General features: G+C 48.9%; 1 pseudogene; it reads left to right on the top strand.

Moving 5' to 3' along the window:
- Positions 1–6815: 6815 nt before the first annotated feature.
- Positions 6816–8482, top strand: LOC135879237 (interferon kappa-like; annotated as a pseudogene).
- The last annotated feature ends 2646 nt before the right edge of the window (positions 8483–11128 follow it).

Raw genomic sequence — 11128 nt, 5'->3', positions numbered from 1 at the left:
TCCTCAGTGCCAGCGCCGGCTCTAGGTTTTTTGCTGCCCCAAGCAAAAAAAATTTTGGCCGCTCACCCTCCCCCTTTTTTGTTTTTTACACATTTGCTCTTTGCAATTTTTTTTTGTTTTGTTCCTATTATTTAGGAAACTGGAGAGAAGATGCAGGGTTGCATGGAAAGACACTGGTCAGTAGAAGAGTAATGTAGGATTTCAATGTTGTCGGTGAGCTTATCACAGAGTGAGACTTTATGTGTTTAAACATACGTGTATTATTGTGAGATGCCTCTGACGTTGCAAGATGAAAAAGCAGCAGAGATTGATCCTGGGTTACTGGAGCACACCAAAGCACCTCGGGTGCTAGAAAGGGGAAAGCGTAGGGAGAAAAACGTAAGGCTCTTTGGATCCGCTTCTCATCCTGAGTCAACTCCTTCCGGTGACAGTTTTCTCAGCCCCAGACCCCCCTGAGCCAGGCTTGCGGCTCAGATCACAGCCTGGAGAACAAAAGCCACAATCAGGGACGGGGCTAAAGAGCAGCTGTGTGCACAGTGCGGGGGAGGGGGGAAGGAGCGGGTGAAGTGCTTTCCAGCGGCGCGAACCGCCTGGCTGTAGAAATACCTGACGGGCATCGTGAGCTCCGCTTCCGGACCGGGACTCCGAACCAGCTCCTCTCTGCACTGACAGGGGCTGGAGGAGCCTCCGCCACTTGCAAGAGCAGCAGGAGGAGAAGCTGCAGCGGCAGAGCCTCTCCCAGCAGCAGCTGCTGCCATGATGGGAGCACAGAGGCCCAGCTGCGCCCCATCCTCCTGCCCGGCACAGAGGTGCTGGGGGATTATCCCCCTCCGCGCTCGCCCCACTAGCCAGTTCCTCACCGAGTCGCATGGCGCCCTACTTTGATGGTCGCGTGGCAAAAAGTGCACCTAGTTGCAAAAGGGGAGGGTTGCTATTCCTGTCCTCACACGGGCTCCCAACAACAACAAAACAAAACAAAACAAAACAAAGCAGCAGGGGGGCGGAGTGCCGCCCCTTCCAAAGTGCGTCCCAAGCACATGCTTGGAGTGCTGGTACCTAGACCGGCCCTGCTCAGTGCCCTCTGTCCATCCTCTGGTAATCCCTACAAACAAGGGTTTTCCTCCCTCATTTTTCAAATGGTCAGGAAATTACATAAGATTAATAGCTGTCTGGCCCCAATCTCCCACAGGAATTCTTTCCATGCCTTATCACATTTTCAGAGGTCCCTACAGCATTACTCCCTCTTAAAGCTTGGAAGGAAGGAAGGAGACAGCTAGAACATAGCAGGTTTTTAGGATTTTCAGTGTCACACAAGATAGGGAAAAGAACGAGGAGTACTTGTGGTGACTGATACAGACGAACACAGCTACCACGCTGAAATCTGTCAAGAGAGGGAAAGTTTTCCATCTTCTGGCAAAGTGAAGGAACAACAGCTTTACACATCACTCCACTGCTCTTGTCTGCAGGGTCTAGCAAGAAGCAGCTCTGCATTAGTTCACCCCCTCCCCGCATCTTCCCCAATTCATTGTTATCACTTCAATGCACGGATATTCTTACTGAGAGTATGTCTACACTACGAGAGTAGTTAGATTTCTCTTAAATCGAATTTGTGGAATCGATATTGCAAAGTCGAACGTGTGTGTCCACACTAAGGACAGTAATTCGACTTTGTGAGTCCACACTAACGGGGAAAGCGTCGACATCGGAAGCGGTGCACTGTGGGCAGCTATCCCACAGTTCCCGCAGTCCCCGCTGCCCATTGGAATTCTGGGTCGAGCCGCCAATGCCTTCTGGGTAAAAAAAAAGGGTCGAGGGTGCTTTTGGGTAATTGTCGTCCGTCCGTCACTACCGCCCTCCCTCCCTCCCTGAAAGCGCCGGCGGGAAATCAGTTCGCGCACTTTTCGGGTCAGTGACAGCGCGGACGCCACAGCACTGCGAGCATGGAGCCCGCTGCGACCATCGCTGCAGTTGTGGCCGTTGTCAACGCCTCGCAGCTTATCATCCACCTTTCCCAGAGGCAGATGCAGCTAAACCAGGCGAGGAGGCTACGGCACCGCGGTGAGGGCCTGAACTCTGAGAGTGGCACAGACCTGTCACAAAGCACGGGACCCAGCGCCGAGGACATCACGGTGACAATGGGTCATGTGGATGTTGTGGAACGGCGATTCTGGGCACGGGAAACAAGCACGGACTGGTGGGACCGCATAGTGCTGCAGGTCTGGGATGAATCCCAGTGGCTGCGAAACTTTCGCATGCGGAAGGGGACTTTCCTGGAACTTTGTGAGTTGCTGTCCCCTGCCCTGAAGCGCAATGACACCCGGATGCGAGCAGCCCTGACTGTCCAGAAGCGAGTGGCCATAGCCCTCTGGAAGCTCGCAACGCCGGACAGCTACCGGTCTGTCGCGAACCAGTTTGGCGTGGGCAAATCTACCGTGGGGGTTGTTGTGATGCAAATAGCCAATGCAATCGTTAAGGTACTGCTCTCAAAGGTAGTGACCCTGGGAAACGTGGAGGTCATCATAGATGGCGTCGCCGCGATGGGATTCCCAAACTGCGGTGGGGCTATAGATGGAACTCACATCCCTATCCTGGGACTGGACCACCAGGCCAGCCAGTACATTAACAGAAAGGGATACTTTTCAATGGTGCTGCAAGCACCGGTGGACCATCGGGGACGTTTTACAAACATCAACGTCGGATGGCCGGGCAAGGTTCATGACGCTCGCGTCTTCAGGAACTCTGGTCTGTTTAGACGGCTGCAGGAAGGTATTTACTTCCCGGACCACAAAACTCTTGGGGATGTGGAGATGCCTACAGTGATCCTTGGGGACCCAGCCTACCCGCTAATGCCCTGGCTCATGAAGCCCTACACTGGAGCCATAGACACTGAAAAAGAACTGTTCAACTACCGGCTGAGCAAGTGCAGAATGGTGGTGGAGTGTGCTTTTGGCCGTCTCAAGGGGAGATGGAGAAGCTTACTGACTCGCTGTGATCTCAGCGAAACCAATATCCCCATTGTTATAGCAGCTTGCTGTGTGCTCCACAATCTCTGTGAGAGCAAGGGGGAGACCTTTATGGCGGGGTGAGAGGTTGAGGCAAATAGCCTGGCATCTGATTACGCCCAGCCAGACAGCCGGGCGATTAGAAGAGCCCAGCGGGACGCGCTGTGCATCCGGGAGGCTTTGAAAGCTAGGTTCCACAGTGAGCAGGGTAACCAGTGACTTTTAAGTTTCTGTACAGAGAAGCTGAACCTGCGACCATTTCTTTACCCAGTTAATGTTGACTATCCTCTCCAGTTACAGACCCCCTCCACCCCCTTCCAAAAAAATAAAATCAGTTTTATTTTGTTAATGAACACCGTTGTCTTTAGTACTGTTTTCACGGGAATGTTTGAAACCTGGGACACAGACTGTGGTGGGGAGCGGGTGTAGTGTACTGATGCAAATGATCCTTCTAAACTCCAGGAATGACAGGATTCGCAGTGGCGGACTGGTTGTTTCAACAGAGCCTGCCAGCCCTCCTGAGCGGAACTGCGTGTATGTGGGGGCTATGTGAGTTTATGGCAGGGGGAGGAGGGTTACAGATCCCCTGCTGCGTGGCTCTGTGATCCAGGACAAGGACCGCTGCATAAGATCTGTAACTGCCCTCCCCCGCCACAAAGTCACAGAGCAAACCCCCCCCCCCCCCCCGCCACGCACAGAACATGAAAACCACCTCCCAGACTGACCAGGGTAACTAGTCACTGCACTGTGTATGTGCCCTGCTGCTGGACCTGCCCCCGCCTCTGTCCCCTGCTAAAGGTGACTGTCCTGTCCAATTCCCAAGCCCCTTCCCCCCCCCTTCAGACAGACTCTCCCTCAAAAGAACATGACTGAAACAGTAATGAACAGAAACGTATTTTTTATTAACAACCACACATGAAACTGGGGGGTGAAACTTGGACGGGGGCTTGGGTGAGGCGGGCAGGAAAGGACTTTTCAAATTTTGGGGAATGACAGCCTTCTGGTGCTTGAGCAGTCTGCAGGGGTGGAGTGAGAGTTTTCACGGACTCTGCCGCCCCTCCTTCTTTGGACTTTGGGCGAGGGGGATATGGGACTTGGTGGCGGGGGAGTGCGGTTACTGATAGACTGCAGCGGGGCTCTGTCCTCCTGCCTCCGTTCCTGCAGAACATCAACAAGGCGCCGGAGCGTGTCCGTTTGCTCCCTCAGAAGTCCAAGCAGCGTTTGAGTCGCTTGCTGGTCTTCCTGCCGCCACCTCTCCTCACGTTCCATGTGTGTCCGGTGCATTTGGGACAAATTCTCCCTCCACTGGTTCTGCTGTGCTGCCTGGGCTCGGGAGCAGCCCATTAGTTCTGAGAACATGTCCTCTCGCGTCTTCTTCTTCCTCCGCCTAATGTGCGCTAGCCTCTGGGAGCGTGATGCCAGGCTGGGTTGGGAGACAGTCGCAGATGTGGCTGTGGGAATGAGGAAAAGGTAGTGAATTCCTCCGAAACATAAATGTAGTTGTGAACAAAGAACATAGTCTTTCTCTGTGAACAAGACCATGCACCGCACCTTTCACATGCGCACTCAGGACAAGGTCGAATTTTCGGACCTCGCCTTCAGTGCCTGGGGTTTTGCACTGCAGATCTGGGAAGAGTGGCAGGACACCGTAATCTCTGTAGCAGGCAAAGATGTAAGCCGTAGACTTGTGGCTGCTTAAAACTTTAGTAGTACCACTGGCCTCCTTTCACATTGAAAGCAATGCCAGTCTCTGCTGCCAGCAATCGGCCAAGCATGAACTCTGGCCCTGTCCCACCCCCTCGCGGATGTCCCAGGGAAAGATCCCTGTATGCTGCCCCTCTCCCGCACCCACCGCGTGGCTGCAAACCAGCGGTTACAGTTCTGTAAAGGAACTTGCAAGCAGTCCCAATACTAACAGTCCCCTACCTAATTCAAAGCAGGTCATCATGAGTGACATCACTATCCTGAGGATCTCGGACACCGAGAAGGAAAGGATGTTTCGAGAAAGCCTGCAAAGACCAGGGCCCTATGCCGCCATGCTATGCAAGGCAATGATACCGGAGTACTTGCTCGTCTCCTGGCGCGGGAATGTCTCCTACTTCGGAGGACCCAGTAAGGCCGCTCTCCCCAGGAACCTGATGAACAGGCTTTCCCATTACCTGCAGGAGAGCTTCGTTGAGATGTCAGTGGAGGATTATTGCTCTATCCCCGGACATATAGACCGGATTTTCATATAGCTGCAGTTGCAGGGACTATAGAGTGGAGCAGCTTGGGCAGCAGAATCATGCACAACCGGACACTGTTTGATTTTTTTTAAATAGTTGGAACTGATTACTTAAGCGCCCAGGGTAAAGAAATCATGAAGCACATATTGTTCTTATTCTTAATATTCCAGTTTTGTAAAAAATAAATGTTTAGATGTTTAAAGCACTTACCGCTTGATCCTTCCCCTGAATCTGTGTCCGGGTTACATGCTGGGGAGGGTTGGTAGGGGATCTCTGTAAGGGTGATGAAGAGCTCCTGGCTGTCGGGGAAATCAGCTTGGGAAGCGCTGTCGACTGCCTCGTCCTCCTCATCTCCTTCCTCATCTTCCCCGTCCGCTAACATGTCCGAGGAACCGGCCGTCTCAGAGTCCACAGTCAGTGGTGGGGTAGTGGTGGCGGCCGCACCAAGGATGGAATGCAGTGCCTCGTAGAAACAGGATGTGTGGGGCTGGGATCCGGAGCGTCCGTTTGCCTGTTTGGTCTTCTGGTAGCCTTGTCTCAGCTCCTTGATTTTCACGCGGCACTGCATTGCATCCCGGCTGTATCCTCTCTCTGCCATGGCTTTAGAGATCTTCTCATAGATCTTTGCGTTCCGTCTTTTGGAGCGCAGCTCGGAAAGCATGGACTCATCGCCCCACACAGCGATGAGATCCAAGACTTCCCGATCAGTCCATGCTGGGGCCCTCTTTCTATTCTGGGATTGCACGGCCATCTCTGCTGGAGAGCTCTGCATCGTTGCCAGTGCTGCTGAGTTCGCCACGCTGTCCAAACAGGAAATGAGATTCAAACTGCCCAGACAGGAAAAGGAATTCAAATTTTCCCGGGGCTTTTCCTGTGTGGCTGGTCAGAACATCCGAGCTCGGACTGCTGTCCAGAGCGTCAACAGAGTGGTGCACTGTGGGATAGCTCCCGGAGCTATTAGCGTCGATTTCCATCCACACCAAGCCTAATTCGATATGGCCATGTCGAATTTAGCGCTACTCCCCTCGTTGGGGAGGAGTACAGAAGTCGAATTTAAGAGACCACTATGTCGAACTAAATAGCCTCGTGGTGTGGACGGGTGCAGGGTTAATTCGATGTAACGGCGCTAAATTCGACATAAACGCCTAGTGTAGACCAGGCCTAAGGTAACAGACATTCATACCCAACAATGCTAGTTACAGGTACCTGGGAGTAGACAGACAGGTCCCTACTCTAACCTGTAACTGTATGACAACTGTGAGTCATCATACTCTTCTTCCCCTTTACATTTTCTTTATCTAATGGGGAAGGGGGGAACCTAAGGAAAGAAATGTAGGGTTTTATTAATATTTAAAAAGGGACTCTTTTTGGTTTTGATCTTCTGATTGGATGTTCACTTCCTTAACTAAAAAGTAGGAAACTGAAAGTAAAAAGAAAAGAAAACTAGAAAGTAAGGAAAGAAAAACCTTCTCCTACAGAATACTTACATTCAGAGACATGGGTCTAAAACACAGAATTCTATGAAAGACTTTGAACAGGCACCAGTTGCTCAAATTCTGCACAAACACAGGGAATCTAAGACATCATCATGATCAGGAGGAGTTTGCTGCAATTTTGCCTCATGCTGGTCTTCTCCATTGAAATCTCATGTCCGGACTGTAACAGGCTTCATGTTCTACAAACCAGAATGAACAGTGAGAGTTTAGAGCGTCTGGAGAAAATGGGTGGAAACTTTCCCTTCCAATGTCCAATGTCCTAAATGAAAGGACAGCTTGCAAGCCCAGAGATCCGACTGTCCCAGCAAAAGAATACCAAGGTGTGGTGTTATTGATATAATCAGGGACCATATAGAATATGGTTGCAACCAAGGTCCTGTAGTGGCACCAAATCTTGTATAAAGGGGGTCAAATGAGGTGTCTTAGACAAGGGTATAGTTCGCTGGTTATGATTATGCTGTCTATACATGTGTAACAATTTTGTAGTTGAAGTTATGAATATTGGCTCTATACTGTCTGTATTTCAAACTTATGCTATGCTTCTGGGAGACATCGCAGACAAGTTGGTTTTAGCTCTGCCTAGCCTGCTTGATGGCCCATTAAGGACCATCAGCTATACACATTGAGAGAAGGCAGATACACCTTGCAACTCAGCAAAGTATGCAGAGACTGGCCCATGTGACTCCAGACTCCATTTTGCTGTAATTTTCCACAGTAAGGAAAAAGAGGTGTTCTTACACCTGGAAAAGACTATAAAAAGCTGATGCCTCTCCTCTATCTTGTCTTCAATCCTGCTTCTTACCTCTGGAGGGACTTTGCTACAAACTGAAGCTCTAAACAAAGGACTGAATGACCCATCCCAGCTGGGGATGTTCCTGAGACTTGATTTTGAACCTGCAGTTTATTTCATCACTTCTACAAGCCTGAACCAAGAACTTTGCCATTACAGTATGTAATTGATTCCATTTAACCAATTCTAACTCTCATCTATATCTTGTTCCTTTTATAAATAAACCTTTAGATTCTGAAGGATTGGCAACAGCGTGATTTATGGGCAAGATCTGATTTGTATATTGACCTGGATCTGGGGCTTGGTCCTTTGGGATCGAGAGAACCTTTTTTCTTTTATTGGGGTATTGGTTTTCATAACCATTTGTCCCCATAACAAGTGGCACTGGTGGGGATACTGGGAAACTGGAGTGTCTTAGGGAATTGCTTGTGTGACTTGTGGTTAGCCAGTGGGGTGAGACCAAAGTCTTCACTGTCTGGCTGGTTTGGTTTGCCTTAGAGGTGGAAAAACCCCAGCCTAGGGCTGCAACTGCCCTGTTTGAGCAATTTGTCCTGAATTGGCAGTCTCAGTTGGGTCCCGCCAGAACCGCATCGTTACACAAGGTAGCCATCCAAGATCCTCCAAGAGCGCTTCCATATCTTTAACAACAATCTCACCCAAGCTCCCTGGAATGGGACTTCCATAAAGGAATTCCAAAATGGACTTCACCAGCAGATTGAGAAGCTGGAGACATGTTTGAGTGCTGAGATGGAAAAGGAGATAGCCTGCCCAGGAAATGAGAACCTCCTGCTCACTAGCCTGAAACTGAAGAGATACTTCCAGACAATAGACGATTTCCTGAGAGAAAAGCAATACAGCCTGTATGCCTGGGAGATCATCCGTGCGGAAATATCCAGATGTCTTCTAATTCTCGACATACTCACAAAAAGACTTTTTCCTAGAGAAACTCAAATAATATTCTATGAATAAAACAGCTGAAGAGAGATGGGTCATAATTTTATAATTCTTATTACATAGGGCCCAATCTTTCTCCCATAGGAATTTTACCAATACAGCTATTTCAAACTCATGTTAATAAAACTGTTTTAGAGTAGCATATAGTTTAGTGCTTCCTTACCACACACACAATATTCTATATGAAAAATATACAAATATCATAACTGATAACTAATGACAAAATATCATCCGTTGATAATTAACCATACCAAATATAACTTTGCCCAGTAAGCATCTGTAGAGGAGCGGACTCACCCCTGCGGTGCCTCCTGCTGGTGACTTCCGAGAATTAGCTCGTTCCAGCTCCGGAGCGCCCTCTGCAGGGCGGTGATCCGCCTGTACTCTGGCCCCTGTGTCCCTCCCTGGACCCCGATGCTTTTACCTGGGGTGCTGCCCCCTGGCAGTACCCCCCCCCCCCAGTCTTAGGGTCTCCCCCTCCCAGGGGAACCCCCACCCACTATCCCCACTTTGCCTCAGTCTTGGCTACTGCCCAGTCTCCATCTAGCCCCCGTTCACTGGGGCAGACTGCAGTATCAGCCACTCATCACAGGCAAAGGGGTTCAGACCTGCTGCCTCTGCCTACCCAGGGGCTGCCCCCTGCAACCCAGTACCTAATAGGCCTTACCAGGCCTGCAGCCTGGGGCTTTCCTAGGCCAGAGCTCCCCGGCTCCCTTGGCCTTTCCCCAGCCCTGCTCCACTCTAGGCACTTAGTTAAGCTCCCTGCAGCCAGGCCCTTCTCTCTCTGAACGCAGAGAGAGATTGTCTGCTTGAGCTCCTGGCTCAAGCCTTTATAGGGCCAGCTTGGCCCTGAGTGGGTCGTGGCCCCAGCTGAGCCTGCTTCCTCCCAATCAGCCCAGGCATCTTGCCCTTCCAAGGCCCTCCTCCAGGGCTTTTTTAAACCCCTCAGGGAAGGAGCCGGTAACCACCCCATTACAACATCTTAGTTGGGGAAAAGAACAGCAACAAGCCCACTTTTAACAACTGCCTAGTAAGAGAAAATTCCAATCAGGACACCAGAAAATTGACCGTCTGTGTGCACACACTTCTATCCCACCATCTAATTCTCTTGGCCAAGGCTACTTATTCTGCTTTTCTTTGTTCTGTTTACATTTCAACAACTTTGGTAAAAAAAAAAAAAAAGTCGCAAGATCATAAGTGCAGTAAGGATTTATGGTTTGACATCTGGTTAGAAAAAGATGGTCTATATTTGGCATTTGAAACTCTCCATGTTTGAACCATTCCCCTTTTTCATTTCAACACATGATGCTTCATGTAATGATGTTATGAAAACAGCTGAATGAAACTACACCTCCACTGGAGTGGTTCGTCTCTAAGTTGATTCTACAAGCAGTTCCTTTCTAGACTCTTATCAGTCTGTCTTGCATTAAACAAGGGACCGACTCCTACAGAATTCCAATTGCACAATTCATATACTACTTGCCATTACCAGATTGATTTACTCACATGAGAAAATGTAAAACAAAAGATATTGCTGAAAATATGCCAGAAGACAATGTACTATTGGAACCGAAGGAGTAAAACCTTATGATTTCCAAATCGTTGATGTTAGCTGTTTGCTGTGAATTTTCCTTGGGCTGCTCTTAAAAATGAAATCTCACCTCTGAACTATAGCAAGCTTCACTTCAGCATAACAGATGTGAACCAGGTCAACTTCCAAACAAAACAGAAGGGTAATTTTCCTGTAAAGTCAGAAAGAAGAGATGGACTTTATGTGGCCCAAAAAGGTTCTCAAGCCTTGGCAGAAAGAGACTGCCAAGTGGCCATCCAGGAAATCCTCGAACAGATTTACTACATCTCGTGTCAAATTCCTTCTTAAGCTGCCTGGAACGACAGTCCCATTCAAAGATCCGAACATGGACTCATAAGCTCATGGAGCTTCTGGAGGACTGTTTTGCTTCAAGCATAAAAAGCAAACAAGAGCATCCCAAATTCTAGGTCATGTATAATTAAGTGCACTGGAATTATAAACTATTGCTACTATATAGTCTCCTCTTGCACTGTGAAAACATTTTCAGATCATTTTACTGGATTTCAAAACAGTATTTTGGTGTTGATCTACTTTTATTTATTGATAATATTTATTTATTGCTCTTATTTATCGTTTTCAGATGTATTTTATAATATTTATTGTATAAATATTTATTTATACAAAATAGCAGCCTACCGCAGTACTGATTTTTATTCATTCTATATTTAAAAAAGCAAAGATCCAATAAAAATCTTATCTTGTTCTGCCTTAAGACTCCAGTTCAGCAAAGGACTTGTCAACATTTGGCTAAGGTTACGTGCACAAGTCTTATGTTCACGTGTGGAAGTACCTTGTAAACATAAACTCCGATTCAGAAGTGATTCCATAGGAAAATAGGTATGGTCAGGGCTGCCGAGAGCGGGTTCGGGCCCTGGTGAAAATTTTTTTTCGGGCCCCCCAGCAAGGGCGGACTGGCTAAACTGGGCTGACGAGAGGGGGGAGGGGAAGCTGGGCCCCGGGCCTCCTTCTGGACCACAGGGCCCTGTTAATTTGTACCGGCTTCCCCCCCTTCTCCTCAGCCCTGGGTATGGTAATTAATTTTACCACTCCAACAGACCACAAACCACAAC

The sequence above is a fragment of the Emys orbicularis genome, chromosome 5, assembly GCF_028017835.1.
Source record: "Emys orbicularis isolate rEmyOrb1 chromosome 5, rEmyOrb1.hap1, whole genome shotgun sequence".
In the NCBI taxonomy this organism is placed as follows: Eukaryota; Metazoa; Chordata; order Testudines; family Emydidae; genus Emys; species Emys orbicularis.
This window is presented reverse-complemented; position numbering and strand designations above follow the sequence as displayed.